Here is a 20554-nt window from a genome sequence, read left to right as displayed (position 1 = left end):
CTTCAGCATTTTAATGCAGTGTCAATTCCAGTAGCAAGTGATGGTCTTTTGTTGCAAATATTCAAGGACTGGTTTTTCTTTTCTCTCGCAGCACAAAAGCAAGCATTTTTCTATTTGTTTTCCTTGCTGTTAGGAAAAGTTTCATTCTAAAACTAAAAATAGGAGAAATTCCAGCCATCTGTACCTTGTTTGTTTTTTCAGGTACCCAGGAATTAAAGATTTAACTAAATGTCTTTCTAGAAAATTGGAGCTGGAGATGAGGAACAATTGTTTTTCATCTGTATCCCTTTGATTAAGACGCATAATTATGAACCTACTGGGGGTACTCATGGGGTAGAAAATGGGGATGTTTTGTGAGAGTGAAATAAAAATCTCCCCGATTGAGCTTGGCAACATTACACAGAGACATCACAGATCCAAGCAAACAGACTTCAGAAAATTTCAGTTTCGATAAACACAAGTTAGGATGGTGATACTTTGTTTTTTATGAGAATTGCATGTGCCACTTTAAATTGGGAGGCTAGCTGAAATAAATCTTTAGAACCAGAGGGGACAGGGTATGCTGTCATCTTCTGAGAATCAGAAAATGGGATACTTTGTCTCAAAAACAGAGCTTGGCAATGGGTCCAGAATCAGGACAACCCCAGAAAATTGGGACTTGTTAATCTTCTGCTGAGAAAAGTCTCCTTATGATTACACTTGATTTAAAAGGCTGCTCATGACTTATATTTCTGTTATTGCTAACAACTTCAGACAGAAAGAATTCCTTCTTGGTGGTTGTTTTGCTTGGAAGTTAGCAACTTGAGTATGTTAAGCTGAATTGCGGAAACTCTTTTCAAAGCAACGTAATACAAAAGAACAGAGGAAAACCTATAGCTTTGTCACTCAGAACTAACGATTGTATGTACCTGTAGTGTGCTCATTATTGTAGAAACATGTTTGTGGCTTTAAGCTCAGGAACTTGGGTAAATAACCAGAAGATATGGCTTTTGTTGGCTGTGTCTGAATACATTTCCAGTTTTAGGTATACCTTGGTCTCCTAAATATGAAGGGGAGTTAAAATAAGCAAAGGTATGGTAACTGCAAGTGGCAGCTAAGTCATTGCAGTGTTCTCGAAGATTTTTCAAATCCAGACCCTTTATCTTTTGAGGTTTGTGTCATCTATGTTTTGTCTACGCATAAGGAAACAAAGAGCGCCGGCGGCACTGTAGAGCTTGTCATTTTGGCTGTCTTAACGAGCCATCTGATGAAGATGGACAAACGATGGCAGGATTTGAAATCTGCAGTGAAATCCTCTGACTAGACTGGCCATTACAAATGAAGCCAACTCCTCCTGCTGTGTTGGGATTAGTTACTTCTGAGATAAACACACACACACACACACACACACAAACACACACACACACACAAATGATCTCAGTATAAATCATAAATCGGGAAATCAAAAGTCTCTCCATTAGTGAAGGCTTCTTAGGATAAAAAGGGCAGTTTTAACTTCATGAATGAGAATTTCCATCATAATCCTTATTTGGTGTCTAAAAATCCTAGACAAAACTTGATGGCTATTTTCCTTCACACCTTGCCTGGGATGGGGTTGGTAGGGGTGAAGGTTTATTGGGGGGAGGGAGGGTGACAGTAGGCAAACCCATTCCCAAACACTCGTGCTGCATGGGAGATCCATGCTGCAAACAAATCTGTTTACTCTGGACACCTGAATACCTGAATTGAAATGATTAGGCAGGAACTTGGTCAATCACTACTTTTAGAAGAAAAATTTTAGCCTTCCTAAATGAATCATACTGGGGATAATTTGGTCTTTCTCTAGTGAGAAGAAAGCAAGGAAAAAAAAAAAAAAAACTCTGGAGCAGCCACTGTGAGCTAGGCACTTTGTAACGTGCAATTCTGTTTAATCCTTAAAGCCGTGGTGCAAAGACACCAGCATCTCCATTTTACAAATGCGTAAACCAGGTTCATCAGCTTGCCGATATGCTACCTAAACAGTGAATGGGCACGCTGGGCTTTAAAGCCAGGCCTGGTCTGACCCCACCGCCCCCCCACCCCCGCCGCCCCCGCCCAGCCTCTGCACTTTCCTTCTGCCACAATGGCACCAGCAATTATTTTAAGCTGATGTTTAAATAGTCTGTAGTCTTAATGAAGCAAAAGCTCTGAGTAGTTGGGCTGGCAGTGGAGATTCAGGTAACTTTTCACAGAAGAGACTCCTTAATGCCTGGTTCTGTTGACTGAGGTGACTCAGATACTGCATTTTCAATGTCTGCCACAGTCTATGAACTGGAGGTGAGCACTCACCTGGGTTGTGGCAGTGGAGTGGTGGCCACTGGGCATGTCGCCATTCCTTGCCATGATGGACATCCCAAATGAAGTGGGATGTAGGACTCCTTGAGGTACATTTTCTGTGAGGACAGAGCCTGAGATGGGACTCTCGGTGGGGCATCCCCACACCACAACAGTTAGGGACTGCACAGGTAGAGAGGAAGCCAAACCAAGATCCTGAATGGGTCAAGCAACCTGCCACCAAGTTAAGGTGGCAGAGAAGAGGACCCAGGTGTGGCTGGAGCCAGGCGGAGGGGTGCGGGGGTGTGTGAAATCATGCTCTAGAAAGCAGAGCTTTGCCCCAAGGACCTTGCTTCAAAGTTACAAGATGACAGCGCCCTGTCCCCTCTGGTTCTAAAGCCTCTGGCTTATGCTGTAGCCCCTTCTTCAAGTTTCCCTAACAAAGGGATCAGTCTTAGAGAGATAAATCTTCTCTGAATCAGATTTTGGGTAGAAGATTTGTAAAAGAATTCAGCCATGACTAGCCCCGAAACACAGCACCCTACACATCCCCATTTTTGTTGATCCTTGTATCAATCAGCTCAGAGACCAACACTCTCTTGCCCAAAGGCAGAGAGTTTGTACAGATGGGACTTGAACTCGGATCTTTTGATTAGAAACCCTGTGGCTCTTTCCTACAACTGGAAAATATGATGGTATATATAGGCAGGCGCATAACAGATTCTAAGGTGTTATATGGATCCAGAAAGGTTTGGAGCTGAAGGTGACATGACCTGAATGCATCCCTGGAGAAGGGACATCAATAGGTATAAGAGGCAACCTTCCACTTCTTTTTCCAATCCCTCTCTGCTGGAGTATACCTAAAGGGAATCCCTCCAACCATAAGCCAGAAGACTGGTGCACAGCTTAGGAAGTCTGAAAAGAATGCATAGGGATAGGTTCTATTTTTGTACAAAAAATACTTTTTGTGCAAAAGTATCCCAAGTAATGCACATGCCTCTATTTCCCTGGGTTCTTACGCGCAATAAGACATGCATACACTCTTTGAGCTCCTGCCTTATGTGTGCTGCTACAACATACATGGTTGGCACATAAATGCCACATACCTACTATGGCCAGCACAGGTCAACCCCCCCCCCCCACCCCGTATAGTGCACAGAAAGTCTCATCTGGTATTCTTGGGTAGAAGAAGGGGGCCACTTGACCCATTTCCTTTCTTAAACACATTTTTAATTTGGGAGCTGACTTAAAAATTGCTTACTTTACACATTATTGTGGAGGTGAGGGGACCGAGTTGAATGATATGCCCAAGGTCTATGCAGCTAGTCATAATGAAGGACAGAGCTCAGTTCTCTTGACTCCCAGTCCAGTGCTCTTTCCTCTGTATCATGAAAAATGCTAATCCTAACGGTGTGAGGGTACAAATTATTACCCCTAGTTTACAGATCGAAAAACTGAGGGCATAGCTCAGTTTAGGGACAATTGCCACTCTAAAAGTATAAAGATCATTAAATCCATGAAATTGACTTAACAGAGCTTCAGGATTAATCATTTTCATTCTTCCTGCAAGATACAAATACGCAGAGTTCAGTGTTACAGTGAACACAGTGGAGTGTTCAAAGGCTATTTAGCCTGTTGATAATATTTCTCCCCCATGTGAAAAGTAAAGAAGGGGAAAGGAAAATAGTCTCCACTGTTAATGAAGCCTGGCATCCAAACAGAGTATGCATTTATGGAAGCCCTTAAAAAGATAAACCAGCATGTAGCTGCGTATCAGAATTGTCACAGCCAAGCCCTACCCCAAAAATTAACAGTAGTCCTGTTGGGTCAAGATTTTATTTTCTTACAGATTACTACAACTCCCATAGTTGCATTTGATACTGCCTCAAAAGAGGCTCTAGCAAAAATACACTGACATCCACAAGCAAGTGTGAGAACTCTACAACTCTGACAACATTTCTAAAAACTTATTGAGAATATGTGAACTCACATAGATGGAGCTCTCTGTGCCAAGTTCTGTGCTAGGACCTTTACACCGGTTTTCTTTCGTTTCATGACTTCTGATGTCAGTGTTCTAAACACAATTCTCCAGGTGAGAAAGCTGAAACTCTTTTGTATTTAAGAAACTCGCTGAAAGGGCCAGCATCATAAAGTGGCGTTTATTTATTCAACATATGTTTACTGTATTTAAATGATGTGCCTTGCAATGGACTAGATGCTGGTGATATAAAGTTAAATAAGACATGGTCCTTGTCTTGAAGAAGCTCACATCCTCATGATATTCATTTCATTGGGAACTTCTTCTCATCAGAGCTAGTTTAATAGCAACTAAGATATTTACAAGTGTATTCTAGAAGATTTACTCTAGAATACACATCTTGGGGATCCCTGGGTGGCGCAGCGGTTTGGCGCCTGCCTTTGGCCCAGGGCGCGATCCTGGAGACCCGGGATCGAATCCCACGTCGGGCTCCCGGTGCATGGAGCCTGCTTCTCCCTCTGCCTGTGTCTCTGCCTCTCTCTCTATCTCTCTGTGACTATCATAAATAAATAAAAATTAAAAAAAAATTTTTATAGAATACACATCTTGAAGGTGGAAAAGGTTAGAGAAGAAATCCTAGGATAGGAAAATACAGGTTTACAATGAGGGGGAAATTGAAGATTGGAAGAATGCTAGCATTCATGGCATGTAGAATAAAACAGGCCAAAGCATGCACAAGAGAATGACCAGGTCACATAAGAGGACCAGCAAAGCTTGAGTTTCAGCTCTTGGCTGAAAGAATTCCATGTTGAGCAATGGTATGAACAATGAAAGTGGTGACACACAGGACACTGATAGATGACCTGAAACATCTGACAAAGGAGTTTGGGTTTAGTGAATAGAAAATGGGGAGCCAATACAAAATCTGCTGGCGCAGGCTCCTGGCTTTTGACTATCACTAGATTGTAGATACCTGTGACAAAGTGCCAGAGGAAAATATTCTTGTCCATGTATTATTGACCTTGGCCCAAGGGATGCTACAGACTAGATCAGTCTTTTGATATCCTTGACTCAATCAAAAGTGAACTGATGTGGCCTTGGCCTGGGCAATAGCTGCAAAAGATAGAAGTCAACCCAAAACACGTTTGAAGCAAATGATGGGCTACGCTCACTTGGTGGTTTAATGGGAGGCATGAAGGAGAAAAGGAAACAAAAAGATGGTGAAATCCCTAGAAGTAGGAGAGATTAGGAATTAGCTACCCATTCAGGTAGAATTATGATCTTGTTTTCAATGAGGTTTAGATAGTTTAAATGTGCCCATCCAAGTAGGGATATTTCCTTAGAAATGTTAACTATGCCCCTCAAAGTACAAATCAGAAGGCAGATAGAAGGTGACCAGAGACTTTAGAAGAGAACCAGGAGCAAACTGGATCACTCTGTTCAAGATTTTCTGTGCTAAGGCAGCAGAAAAGTAAAAAATGCTTAGACTTGCAAACAGTCCATTAGATGGGTGAGAGAGAGGTCACGGACATTCTCAAAAAGCAACGTGGGTGGAAGAGGGAGCTGGGAAACCAGACTGGGTGTTAGGAACCCTGGGGGTGGAATACCAGAGCCCTGTCAGGCCTCCTAACCTGCAAGCCCATGTGCTAAATGAATGCCAACATGAGTCACTCTAAAGACCTGGCTCTCACAGAAATCCAGTTTGAAATTTGTCTGCCTCAGTCAGCCTTAGGGATAGCCAGGTTGAGTCAGGAGGAAAGAGCATGAACTTTGGAGTCAGATATATTTTAATCCTCTTGCAGATGGAAACCAACTATGAGACCATTTCAAGGAGATTTAATCACTTATTTCTTCACCTTTAAAAGGGAACCACTTCTACTTACCTCACAAGGTGTTTTTGTTTTCTTTTAAAGATTAAAATGGGATAAAAGACATATAAAATATAGGGGGAGATGCTCAGTAAATACCAACTTCTCTGGAACAGTAGATTGTTCAGCTATGTTACTCAGAGTCTTGGAGCTCTTCAGGAGTTCCTTAAATCAGTTTTGAAGGTGGGGGGTGGGGGTGGGTTCTGGAAGGGAGATAGAAGCTAGTAGGAGGAGGAGCTCCAGCTACCCACACCCACTCTTATTACAGTTCTGGAGTCCCAAGAAAATTTTGTTTCAAAAGGTAGGAGGAGCAGAGACAAAACTACTGGCACTAGTATTGTAGCAAGGTTTCAGGATGCACAAGGTTGATATGCAAAATTCAATTGTACTCTTCTATACTAATAGCAATCAACTGGAAAATAATTTTTTTTAATTCTAATATAGTAGTCCCAAAAATCATAAAAATACTTAAAGGTAAATCCAGTAAAAGATATCTAAGACCTCTATACTGAAAAGTACAAAACATTCCTGGGAAAAATTTAAGAATATCTAATAAATGGTGGTATATATATATGATGTAAGGCTCAATACTGTTAAGGTAACAACCCTTCCCAGATTGTTTGTAGGGTCACTGAACTGCCAATTAAAATTCTGGCAGGCTTTTTTCTTTTTTCCTTTTTTTATTTTTGATAGAATTTTATAAGATGATTTCTAAAATTTATACAGAAATTCAAAGACCTAGAATAAACAAAGCATGTCATTTAAGGACCTTTAAGAAACAGGCAACATGACTGGGTTAGATATGCAAAAGATTTATAGGGGAAAAGACTGGGAAGGATAAAAAAAAAGAGGTAGCAAGAACAGGTATGGAAGCAGTCAGAACCCAATGCCAGTCTGACACCTGAGAGAAGGAAGGAAGAATTGTATGGAAAGGGTTTCAGGTCACACTAGTCCTGAAAAGGAGCTTTGGCCAGAGATGGGAATCCTCAACCAAAGATTTTCTTTTGGAAGAGTCCTTCACTGCATGGGATGGGCTAGCACTGCATCCCCACTATACCTAGTCACTGGTTAGAAGCTACCCAGAGAAGTGGGCCTTTTTGTGAAATCAGTTGGGAATCCATGGGGGCAGGGCCATCAACTACACTCCCAACAGCATTTTTTTTTTTTTGAAGGAAATCTAAGCAATGCACTTCCATTGGCTACCGTGCAGAGTAATGTTTTAAAAAAAAACAGAGCTGGAGAATCTATTTTCCAACTTGCTAACCTCACCTTTTATATCTTAAGACTTACTGTAAAGCTACAGTAGCCAAAACAATTTGGTATTGAGAAAAAATAAGCATAGATCAATGGAACAGAATAAAGAGTCCTGAAAGAGTCCCACACATATATTGACAATTTTTAACAAAGATACTGAGGCATTTTCAACTGGGAAAGGAAAGACTTTTCAACAAATGGCACTAGATCAACTAGATATCCACAAAGTGGGAATTTATCTCACACCATACAGAAAAAAAGAAAAAATAACTCAGCATGGATCAGTGACCAAAAAATAAGATCTAAAACTATTAACTATAAGGAAACAAGAGAAAAAATCTTTGTGACTGGGGAGTGGAAAAGTTTTCTTAGAGCACACACAAAAAAGCAGGAACCATAGTAAAAGAAAAACTTTTGATAATTGGGCCTCATCAGAAATGAAAAACTTGGAATCCCTGGGTGGCGCAGCGGTTTGGCGCCTGCCTTTGGCCCAGGGCGCGATCCTGGAGACCCGGGATCGAATCCCATATCAGGCTCCCGGTGCATGGAGCCTGCTTCTCCCTCCGCCTGTGTCTCTGCCTCTCTCTCTCTCTCTGTGACTATCATAAAAAAAAAAAATAAATAAAAAAATAAAAAATAAAAAAAAAAATAAAAAAAAAGAAATGAAAAACTAAAAAAAGAAATGAAAAACTTTCTATCTTTAATAGACATCAGGAAAATAAAGCAGATCACAAACTAGGAGAAAATATTTGAAACACATATCAAAGAACTTGAATCCAGAATACAGTTTTTAAAAATCTCTTGAAATTCAGTAAAACAAACTAATTTTTGTTTGGTTTTTCGAGAGGGAGATGAAGAGAAGCAGAGGAAGGGGAAGAGAGAGAATCCTAAGCAGATACAACTCAGATCTTGATCCCACAAGCCTGAGATCATGACCTGAGCCGAAATCAAAGAGTCAGATACTCAACCAACTGAGCTATACCCAGGTGCCCCCAAACAAGTCAATTTTTAAAAACAGGGAAAGTATTTGATCAGACACTTCACAAAAGAAGATATATGAATGGCCAGTAAACTACTAAAAATTGTTCAAAATAATTAGCAATCAGGCAAATGCAAATTAAGACCCCAATCAGATATTTCTAGAACGGCTACAATTAAAAGACTGACACATACCAAGTGTTGGTGAGAATGTGAAGCAATTGGAACTCTCATATACCACTGGTGGGAATTGTAGGGATACTTGGGAGGTCATTTGGTAGTTTCTTAAGAAGTTAAACACCTATCTACCACACAACACTCTTGTATACTAGTGTTCATAGCCGCCTGGACAGGGAAAGAAACCAAATGTTCATTAACAAGTGAATGGATAAATAGTGGTTTAACTATGCAATAGGATCCTACTCAGCAACATTAGGAAACAAACTATTGATATGCAAAGCAACATGAATGACTCTCAAAATCCGTATACTGTGTGAAAGAGGCCAAACAGAAAAGAGCACAGACTGTACAGTTACATTGCTATAAAAATCTAGAAAATGCAAGCTAACCAATAGTGACCTGAAGCAGATCGGTAGTTTGGGGATGGGGTGGAGGAAGGAGGGATGGATTACAAAAGGGTGATGGAAATGTTATCCTGACTCTGGCAGTGATTTTGTATGTGTGTACACATATGTTAAAACTCATAAGACTATATACTTTAAGTATTTGAGGTTTATTGTATGTCAATTATGCCTCAGTAAAGTGGTTTTAAAGGGATGGAGGGAGATGGGATCTGATGTAACCAATGCACCCCCCCCCCCCCATACACTAAAACAGTTTGAACGGTGTCCTAGAAGACACTGTAGGGAGCAGTGAGTCTGCTACTTTGCTCTTTCCCCTTTGTCTATTTAGTATGGACGCCTCCCTCAGGCTGGGGGAGGGAATGGGAAGGAGGCGCGATGCCTAGTGCCACCAACCAGCTGTGTCGTTAAAACTCCCTTGAGACAAATACCCACCATTTGCTTCAATGTGGATGGAACTGGAGGGTATGATGCTGAGTAAAGTAAGTCAATCGGAGAAAGACAAACATTATATGGTCTCATTCATATGGGAAACATAAAAAACAGTGAAAAGGAATAAAGGGGAAAGCAGAGAAAATGTGTGGGAAATATCAGAGGGAGACAGAACATGAGAGACTCCTAACTCTGGGAAATGAACAAGGTGTAGTGGAAGGGGAGGTGGGCGGGGGGTTGGGGTGACTGGGTGACGGGCATTGAGGGGGGCACGTGATGGAATGAGCACTGGGTGATATACTAGATGTTGGCAAATCAAACTCCAATAAAAAAATAAACACAAAAAAGAAGTAAAACTACTTAAGTAAAAAATACAAAAACAAAAACAAAAACAGAAATCGTCCCTTGAGCAGGAGGGGGAGCAGACAGGCCAGCTGCCTGGGCAGTCAGTCGGTCAGTCAGTCTGCAGTTGCAGAGGGCTCGGCATCCAAGAGGGGCACCCGCTGGCAGGTTTAGTGCTCTGCAGTCACCGTATGGAAATTCTTAACAATTTTACCTTTGAACGTGTAAGTGAAGTCCAGTGGGAACCTGGCTGGATCTTAGCTCATGCAGGGCCACCTCTTCTGTGGCTTCCCTGGGAACAGGGACGAATTCTTTGCTGCCTGATCCTACTCCTCTCTGCCCGGCCCAGCGGACACTGCTGCCCTCTGCCTGGCAGTGGCCTGGAGCTGAGGGGATCGGGGCTGGGTGCACAGCCAGGGGACTGAGTCATAGTGGCCCCTGGGCAGCTGTGAGAGTCCACATTTGCCCATCGAGGATCCCTGTGCCTGAGGTAGCACAATATTAAATGGTAAATAAAAGACACCAGGACAGAAAGATTTCAAAAGGAAGGAAAAGTCCTTTTGCCTGCTTTCTGAACAAGGAAGGGGCTCTGCATTTCCATTTTGCACTGCGCTCTGCAAATTCTGTGGTTCAGTCCTGGCTGCAGAGCGGCCTGCTCCAGATCACTGCACGTCCCCACCCTGCCCGGCCAGGGGCTCCAGCTACTGATTACCACAAGGAGAGAAGTTGGGCTGATTCTGCTCCAGGAAGCTTTCCCTGGTGCCCGTCAGGGGAAAGATTTGGCTCAACTCACCCTGCCCAGGAGGGACAAGAGACCAAAGTGACACCCTGCCCAGGAGTGACAGAGACCTTGTGATGGAGAGTCTGGAATGGAAGGCAGACTTGCCCTCCAGAGTAGTCAGGGTAGAAGAAGCAAGGCAAGTCCTTCTCTCTCATTTGATTCTTCTGGTTAGAGTCCTCCCTGTTCTTTGATTTCCTCTCCAGTGTAGAATAAGGGTGAAAGTCCCAATTTGTTGTTTTGAAAAAAGTAACCATGACAACAGCTGAGTCCACAGACAGTAGTAAAATGCATCAGGCTCACTTTCAATGCTGTGCCTTTCCTTCCAGAATGAATGCACCTAGTCAGACAATGATCCAGCTACAACAAAAGATCAGATCTTAGAGAAATTTCATGTGTCCTGGCCCATCGCGGATTAGTGGCCCTACCTCTTTCATTTGCCAGTTCTTTGCCTGCAGCTTTTTCCACGTAGTCCAGGGCAGGTTTAGAAAGCTTATTCTAAAAGGGCCAGAGCAGATATGAGCTCTTTTTAGGAAACATACCCTTACAAGTCTGTTAAACTCATGGATTTAGAAGGAAAAATACACTTGGGATGTTCTATTAAATGAGTCAAAGCATGACAGAAATTTTGGACTAATCCTTGACTCCATAGGTTAGAGAATGAACTAGAAGTCTTATCTACCTCCATCTCTGTGAGGAGGGAAGGGCTTTTCCTTCCCCCTGGTGGGGAGGGCCTCCCACCCAGCCCTTCTCGGAGGCAGGATGCAGCAGGATGATCTGTGAGGGCATTGGCTGGAAGAGAGCAGCAGGTCTGCATCTTTAACTCTGTCACTGATTAGCTGTGACACCTTGGGCACATACAGTTTAACCTCTTAAGATATGCCAACATTTTCCATTCTATCAGCACATGAACAAGTGCCTTTTAGTGAGAGGAAAACATTGTGAGCATAATGTGACATAACGTGACATGTGAGAGCATTATCACACATTCCTCTTTGCTCTTTTCTGCCGAGCCTGGCAGGATAGGGTTGGATCTGGCAGGTTTTTGCCCAGTTAAAAAGCTAAGTCTTCCTCACCTGAGTCTGGGCTGTGCACATCAGGTCAGATTTACCAGAGGCAACAGAGGCTTAGTGCACCTTTGCACAAAGGAAACCCACGATTTTTCTTGGTGTTAGGGGAAACTAGATTTGCATGGTCTCTGAGGCCATAACTAGGTTTATCAAGCCTGGTCAGAGTCACTAACCCGTAGCCTGGCACTCGGCCTGTTGGGCATCAGGATACCTGAAGCTCAGAGCTACAAAAGGTCAGGCAGGTAATGATCAGAAGTAAGGGAGGGTGCCTGCCCCTTCGAAAGGAACAACAGACTACTGCCACAAGGGAATGTGAGTCCAGTGTGGTCAGATCTTCTGAATTTTTCTCAGGACAGGCCTGAAATCTGGACTTTCAACATTTGAGATATTCAAAATTTTTACATAATGGCAGCAAAAGCACATTTAAAGCCCAGCATAAGCCAAAATGAGACTGGTCAGCAGGGTGAATAAGTTAAAGATGGAAGCTTCAGGGAAGGCAGGGACATAGGGCAAGAGGCGGTCCGGTGCCTGCTGCCTATAGACAGCCACCTCCTCCAGGCTGCCCAGCTCCTGCCTCAGCTTCTCCTTTACCCTCCTCCCTCCTGCCTGAGGAGATTTCATCCCTCGGGGGGAGGTGGAGATGAGAAGCCTTGCTCAGATAAGCTGTGCCTTTCCGCAAAGCTACTCGTGTGGCCAGTCCTTGCCTACCCCTACAGGGCCTGGATTTTGAAACTCAAAAACCAGGAAGATATTTTTTCCCCCTCTATGTTCTGCTTCTCTGAGGCAATGAAAAATCCTCAGCTGACTCACTAAGGAGAGGGCCTGAAGAGTGATGAGCTAACACTGGCTAGCCTGCCCCCACCCCAGGGGCTACACTGATGGAGGAACATCACACACACAATCTCAAGAGGAGGTTCCCCAAAAGGGGATGGTGTGCTTGGGAAGTTAGGACTAGTTTGGTATAGCTGGTTGCAGTGTAGGGCACATGGCAGGGGAGGAGGAGACTGGAACGGCTGATGAAATAGGACTTAATATAAAAAATTTTTCTTTCACTGGTTCAGATGTCTGATTACTTCTGTTATTTTTGTGAAGTTCCTTTGTAAAGTTGGTGACTAATCCTTCCTCCTGTTTGGTGTAATTTATCATCTATGCACTTTGAAGTGACACAAAGAGCTTCCAAAACCATGATTTGGAAACCATGCACATCCTAATTTGGGTGGTCTTGACCTCTACGACGTAACCAGAACTGCTACAGGTGTGCACTCCTCTGAGGGTATTAGGTGCTGCCAGACGTCATGGAGTGGTATGCCACAGCTGTCACTAAACTTTGCTGTTCCTGGAACTGCTACTATTTTCTGCCTGCCCTCTACCCCCTCCAGCTTCCTTTCCCTATTTCCCTCGGCTCCAGCAACTCTTCTTCCCTCGTGACCTTTCTAGCTCTGTCTGCACCACAGTTGGGCTGATGTCTGAAGACCCTCTTTTCCTGTGTGCCTGCCCAAGTAAAGGATGTGTTTCCAATCATCAACCTCCCAGTGTCAGCGTGGGGAACTGGGGTTGGTGTCTTCTAGAGTGTTGCCTCTGGACCTTTTTGTTTGTTTGTTTGTTTGTTTCTTTCTTTCTTTCTTTATTTTTTTTTAAGATTTATTTATTCATGATAGAGAGAGAGAGAGAGAGACAGAGACAGAGACAGAGACAGAGAGAGAGGCAGAGACACAGGCAGAAGGAGAAGCAGGCTCCATGCCGGGAGCCAACACGGGACTCGATCCCGGGACTTCAGGATCATGCCCTGGGCCAAAGGCAGGCGCTAAACTGCTGCACCACCCAGGGATCCCCTGGAACCTTTTTGTTTCTAAAGAGCTAAAACCAGCTTGAGGTTCACAGCATCTATACACTCACCCTGTCTCCCCTAGTCACGGAAGCCTTTAGTCTCTTTCTCCATTTCTTCCTCTCTACCTCATCATTTGGAGCCACTAAATGTCCCTGTGGCTGATAAAGGCAACCAACACCCTGGCTGCAGCGCTGCATGACACTTGCACCTTCAGTGACCGTCTCCCTCCACCTCAGCACAGTCCCAGGGGCACAGCAGGGATCTTGGCGTCATCCCAATCTGCACCTCCTCTGAAATCAATTCTCTTGCCACATCTTCCAGCTCCTTTGCTCAAGTGCCCTCACTGTGAGATCTCCACGCCAGTGGTCCCTCCACTTTCTCTCTCCATGAACCTCCTCCTGTCTTTACTTCTTTCGCATCCACCTGAGAGGCAGTAGTTCTTCCCAGGGTGCCCTAAATGGATTACTTCTACTTCACCCCTTGGTGGAAAGTGCTCTTGCTGGGGTCCTAATAGCTTCCTTATTTTATCAGTATAAAAACTATCTTCATCTGACTTGACCTCCAAGCAGTATTCCATACAGTTAACCATATCCTTCTTCTTGAAACACTCTTCTCCTCTTGTCTTTGGTGATAAAATGCCATTTCTTCATTATACCCTCTATATTTTCCTTAGGATTCTTTGCCTGTTCTTCCTCCTCCCAAATACTGAATTCTTGAGTTTTGGGGGAGCTTCTCTCATACCACAGTTGCCAATCCTTAGGCAATGTCAGCTTCTCCCAACACCATAAATGCCACCTCTAACCTGGTTTATTATATTTTCTGAATCCTCACCTTTTCTACCACAGAACTGTAATTAAGTACTTACTTGAGTAATTATCTGAATACTATTTGTTTCTCTTACTAGAACTGTAAGCTTCCTGAGGGTGGACAATAATGTCTTCTTTGTTCACCTCTATAACCCACTGGGCCAGCTCAGTGACTGAGCTTCACTGCTGACTGCTACTCAATGGGACCCCACTCTGCCTGCCAAAAGAGAAAGCAAACATCTGCTTTCCTTGGATTGTCTAATAGTTAGAATGTGTCACCGCAGTCTGTTCTCCAGATTAAGTATGCAACCATTCTTTTCTTTCTTGCAGAACAGGAAGTCTAGATGTTTTCTTTTGCCAAACATAGAGGAATCTTGTATAAATAAAAGTAAAACTAGCACTGAGGAGTGGGGGAGGTCCTAAAAGTTTTTAAGCAGGGATAGCCCGGGTGGCTCAGCAGTTTAGCGCCGCCTTCAGCCCAGGGTATGATCCTGGAGACCCAGGATCGGGTCCCACATCAGGCTCTCTGCATGGAGCCTGCTTCTCCCTCTGCCTATGTCTCTGTCTCTCTCATGAATAAATAAATAAAATCTTAATAAAAAGTTTTTAAGCAGAGCTGAGCTTAAGAGATGGTGAGCTCTACAGTTTGAAAAGCTATCAGCAGAAAGGAGGAAGAATTGGTTGAATTCTGGAGAGAAGAGGGGTAGGGGCATTTGTGTGACTCTGTCCCAGGGGAGAATTGGGGAAAGCCTTAGCTCACAGGTGGCATTGAGAATAGAGAAGAAGGGGAGAGGTGAGACTTGCAGAGATAAAATAGCAATTGAATACAGGGGTGGGATGGTGGGCAGTGAGAGATTGCCCAGAACCAGAGGATTCTAGTATTTTGCCCATCACCCACTTCAGTGGCCCCTCACACCCATGCTGCCGTCTCTCCTTGGAAGGACTTGCCCCACACTTCCCTCCTTGGAATCCTATTCCTCCATCATGATCTCTATGAAGCACTCCTTGGTTACCCCAGGAAGAATGACTCCCTCTCATTACCACAGCACTTTGTTCAAATGGTAAATGTTATTGCTGGTTGTATATAACACAGGTGCTTTTGTAGTTGACTGTATCAAGGCATTGTGCCATCTGTGATGAACTAGCTAGTTCAAACTGAAACACCTGCCAATAAAAAAATTAAGAGAAGCATATTTACTATCTTTATTTCCTTGACTTATAATTAACCAAAAATATCTCTCATATCAAAGTTCTGGTGGGGTGTGTTACTGCTGATTACTCATTTCTTTGACAAGATTTCTATTTGACAAGATTTCTATAAAGGTTTTGGCCTGTCCTAGCCTGCTCCTTACTTTGGTTTCAGAGTCAATAACCTCTTAACTCCAGAATAGCCTGAGATACCAACTCCGAGCTTCTAAATGATGCATATATTCTGAAAACCCATGGTAACTGCTCTCCAGCTCAGCTGGTTCAAATTAACCTCTTCTCAAACTATCTGTGCATGTGCGTGCTTTAGCAATTTAGCCTTTTTAAAGGGGCCAGACACTTTTAGTCACACTGGATGCATATTATAACATGGTTTAACTCATATATACTTCCGGGTTGATTTACACAGACTTCCCCATATTTAATGCTTCTCCTAAAATTTCCCAACCCTTTAGGACCAATGCCTTCCAAGAAAATGCTCAAAATACATCGGAATTTGTATCATACACCATTGCCAAGAGCACTCTGCCATCTAGTTCCAGCAGAATCCTAATGATTTCACAAGACCAGGAAGACTGCCTCCTTGTGAGACAGTTCCCCATTCCCATCTCTTTCCCTTGATCAGAGTCAATCCCTTTGCTGTTCCACTGTCATAATTTGCATACCCCTCTCCTGTGGAGTTTATCACATAAAGTTTTCTTGCTATTTTTATTCGTATTCATGTCTTTTTCTCTAGCTGTATCAAAAGCTCTTTAATGGCACAGACAGTATTCTTTTAGTGTCCTTCCTACCTGCCCCTCCATACTGGAAGCTTAATACCATGCTTTGCACCTAATTGGAGTTCAGCATTCTAGAAAAGTCAACAAATGAGTCATAAATATAATTTGGGTCATTTTTGCCACAAAATGCATCACCTGTCTTTGCCCACATAGAAAGTCCTCAGCCACGTCTCTGCCTACTTCTACTGGCTTCCTATAGTTTCTCCCCATCTGTCTGGCATTTCCCTCTACCTCTAGAGAGCTTTCCAATCTGCTCCCTCTTTTAAGTCATTTTTAAAGCTTTTTAATAGGGCTAGTTCCAGGGTTTAGCATTTTTCCATTTGGAGAATTGTCCTATCACTCCTGGTTTCTCCAATCATTCCTAAACTTAAGAATTTGCTAGAATCTGATCCTTATGCAATGGATTCACCATTATTTTTCACTTTTTTTTTTTTTTTTTGGTTTGGTGATTATTTGACTATTTAACAGATGTTCTGGGGGATAGTAACGCTAAGTCTTAACTCTCCCTATCATGATTCTCTGGGTACTTTTACTACTGAGTCCCCTAGCTCCTCTAGGGATTACATCATCCTCTAGATGGTGAGAAGGCACGGATCATTAGCCCCATTTTACAGATGTACAATCTGGGGCTAGGAGAGTTTGTGATTGCTACAGCTTATAAATCATGGTAGGGTTTGCGGGTGGGGGGTTCCTTAAACTTACAGCTTCCTAAGTCTTTTCTCACTTTCTCAAGCTTTTGTCAAATTTGTCGTGAGCAGCATTTGCTGTGCCTAACTTTGGTTCCTTGGACATTTAGTCATCTACTTAAGCTGGATGACCTCCCTACTTTTTTGGATTTGAACTCTTCTAACTGAATAAATCAGATTTACATTTTAAAGAGAAAACCACTCTTATAGTCCTCTTAGCTTTCGTAAATTTTTGTAACAATTTCAACAGGTCCTACCTTAGAATTCCAGGGAGCAAACACATAGGTATTGAGCACCTCCTTATTAGCCCTCCTCTATGGTGTGGGGTGGGAAATGGGGTGAGGAAGGAGTGTGGGGGCAGGAGGAACTGGAATCTAGTCCAAGACCCACAGAAAGGGAGCCTTTTTCCAAAGCCTATCATCCCGGATGTGGACTTTTCTAAATCACACAAGTGTGCTATACAGGCTGATAGGGGTCCTGCTGGGAAGTGACTGGTGAGAGAGGCACAATAATTTACAATTTAGTCTGATAATCAAATCACATGCTTAAAATAAGCCTCTAGGTTACAATGTGATGAAGATATGTTAGAAATGTCACCACAGCAGTACACTCAAGTGCTAACCGTGGTCGTGGGCAATAAAGAACACAGGTGGGAGAGGTGACTGGGGAGATAATGGAAAGCTTTCTGGAGAAGAGGCAGTAATTTGGAAAGCATGCAATCCTGCTAAAAGGAGGAGAGCATAGTTCCATCCCGACAGTCCCATCTAGAGTCCTACCTAGTGCCTGCTCAAGGAGCCTCTGGTCCTTGGAAGTAGGTAGGATATGTAATGTTAGCTACCAGTACAAAGCAGAGGAGAGAGAAGAAAACAAGAGGAAGTAGAGAGGATAAAAGTATGCTTCTGAGCCACACTGCCTGGATCTGAGTCCTGTTCTACCACTCAGTAGCTCAGTGAACTTGGGAAAGCTGCTGCTAGTTTCTGGACTTCAATACTAGTGCCTATCTCCTAGAGTTGGTATAAGGATTAAGTGAGAATACCACCTACAAAGTGCTTTGAACAGTGCTAGGCACACAGTAAGTGCTCAATAAGTGTTAGCTATTATTATTTACATTTACTGATATATACACATATGTATGCACAAAATGCCTGTTGTGATCTACAAGTAGGATTAGGATACACAGATTGAGAGTATAGTCTAAAAGATACCACAAAAGGGAAAAAGGGCTTGACTTTCGTATTGCTGCTGCTTTTATATGGTTTAGCACTTTGGTAGTATTTGGAATAAAATACTGTAGTGAAAATGGTGCTATTTGAGACTGACCTCAGTGCCCTGGGATTAGGCACTAGAGCACAGTGTCTAAGAAGCCAAGGCCTATTTGGATTTCCTCATGCTCTGGCATGGAGGCAAAGCTCCTGTTGGCCACCAACCCAAGAGTCAACATTCTTTTTGAGCTCTGCACCCTTCCCAGAGCTGTTTGTGGTTCAGACCCTGGAGGTCAGGGAAGACGAATTCCATTGACAAGGGAAATTTCCAGAGTGGCTCTCCTCACCCTCACAGAATCACCCACATGCTCTGCCCTTCCCTGGATTGAAGGCCACACAGAAGCCTGTTATTACATTTATACCTAAGTTCTACACTTGGCAACATCTGGACTCTTGGGCAGTTTACTTCATCTCTCTAAGTCACATATGTAAAATGGATGTAAGAGTAAAATCTTTATGGGACTGGTTGTGAGGCTTAGATGTAGTAAGGTAAAGCTTGGTGTTCAAAGGTAGCCATTAGGGGATCCCCAGGTGGATCAGCAGTTTAGTGTCTGACTTTGGCCCAGGGCGCAATCCTGGAGTCACGGGATCGAGTCCTGCGTCAGGCTCCCGGTATGGAGCCTGCTTCTCCCTCCTCCTGTGTCTCTGCCTCTCTCTCTCTCTCTCTCTCTCTATCATAAATAAAAAAAAAATAAATAAATCTTTTTTTTTTTTTTTAAAGGTAGCCATTATAATAATAGGTCCAGTCACTGTAGTGTGATGCTGCAGGCAGAGAGGTGGCTGCTTCTGCAAGTACATTGGAGAATCACATTAAGGGGATTATAAAATGTATTGCCTAAACTGGAGCACTTTGAGAGTAATGGGAGTGCTATTAATAATGATGCAGGGACAATAGGCATAATTGGGACTGTTGGGGGCAGAACAGTCCATGAGTGTCTAGCCACTGTCCACCCCTCATCTCCAACGCCAAGCTACCTGACTATACATCTTTCTTAGATGTATACATAGTTCTTAGTTGAGTATTTTTCTTCTTCTTGACATCTTTGTCTTTTGACAGGTATTTATTTTATCATTAAGGTTGACTATCACTTATTAGGGAATGAATATGTGTTAGCCCTTGTATTAGGTGCTTTAAGTAAATGAGATATAAAATCCTCACCAACCATGACAGAAGGTAGGTGCTACCTCCATCACAAAGCTATGGAATCCGAGGCTCAGGGAGGTTAAGTAACTTGCCCAACCAAGGTTACACGTCTATTAAATGGTATATTGGGGATTTACCACATAGGCCAAAGCCAGGCCTTTACTGGATCAGAATTTTTAGAGGTGAGCCCAGAATGATTTCTATGCAGGGCCCCCATGCCCACCCTCACCTGCTGGACTTATGGGGTGGATGCCAAGGTGAATGAATATCTTCCTCTCCTATAAATGAAAATTTCCAAACCCTCAGGTCAGAGAACTGGGCTAAATAACCAATGACTGTTATCTTGATTTTCACAGAAATGGGAGTTTCATAAATATAGGTTATTGAACCTGCTCCTGGATTCTTTGTAAATGGAATCGTGTGTAGTTTTCATAAGACCTAAAGATTACACAGCTAAGCTGGCAGCAGATTTTATCTTTATTTTCTCTATTTTAAAATTCCTAGGGTGGTGGCAGGGATGGAGAGCAGTTTCTCTAGGCCCGGTGCCTTTATCGATAAGCTATACAAGAACACTTCTTTCAGGAATGCCTACTTTGGATTCTGCTGTGGTGATACAGATATACTGCCTCAATAAGTATCTGTTGGTAGAAAATACTAACTCTGAATGTCTAGTTCCATGTGAGCAAAGTTAGGGCTCCCATAAAACAGAAGAATAACACTCAAAATTCAGCTGAACCATTTGGGCCACTTTATCATTTCTGGGGCCATAATTTCCAGGAGGATGGTTTCCATGGTGTGAGGAAATGACAATTTCCTATAGCGCTGGTGTGAGTGTGAAAAGAGCTCTTTGGAAAACACCTTACTCATCCATCTTTACAGAGCCTGTCACCTCCAGGGTGCTTTTCCAGAAGTAATCTCTACCTACACCATGTCCTAGCTAGTGGAGTGTTCCTCTGCACCCCTTAGCTGGTTTCTTAGGACCCACATTAGCAGCTTCCATGTAGAACTTGGGATTGATAGCAGGCAAGTCACAACTTTTGTTTCAGCTCAACTTGGGCCTTGGGGACTGTTTCTATCCATGGGGTTAAAGGAGTGGAAACACCAGAAACCCTCCCATCCACTGGTAAGCATAACAAACTGAAAATGAAATTTCTTTTCAAAATACTCCATTGAGTAAAGATTCGTTTGAGTTACTGGGTTTTCATGGGAGACAGGGATCCCTCATTGTGTCCCTGGTCATGAGTGACTTCAGTGAGAAATGGTGGAAGTT

At 43.1% G+C, this 20554-nt stretch overlaps 1 protein-coding gene across 3 annotated transcripts in view; it reads left to right on the top strand.

Moving 5' to 3' along the window:
- Positions 1–20554, top strand: part of CYP19A1 (cytochrome P450 family 19 subfamily A member 1) — a 130382-nt gene that overhangs the window by 62240 nt on the left and 47588 nt on the right. The gene's annotated exons all lie outside the window — the stretch shown is intronic.

The sequence above is a fragment of the Vulpes vulpes genome, chromosome 15, assembly GCF_048418805.1.
Source record: "Vulpes vulpes isolate BD-2025 chromosome 15, VulVul3, whole genome shotgun sequence".
Classification (NCBI taxonomy): domain Eukaryota; kingdom Metazoa; phylum Chordata; class Mammalia; order Carnivora; family Canidae; genus Vulpes; species Vulpes vulpes.
Note: the sequence above shows the minus strand (reverse complement) of the source record. Positions and strands in the feature narration are given on the sequence as shown.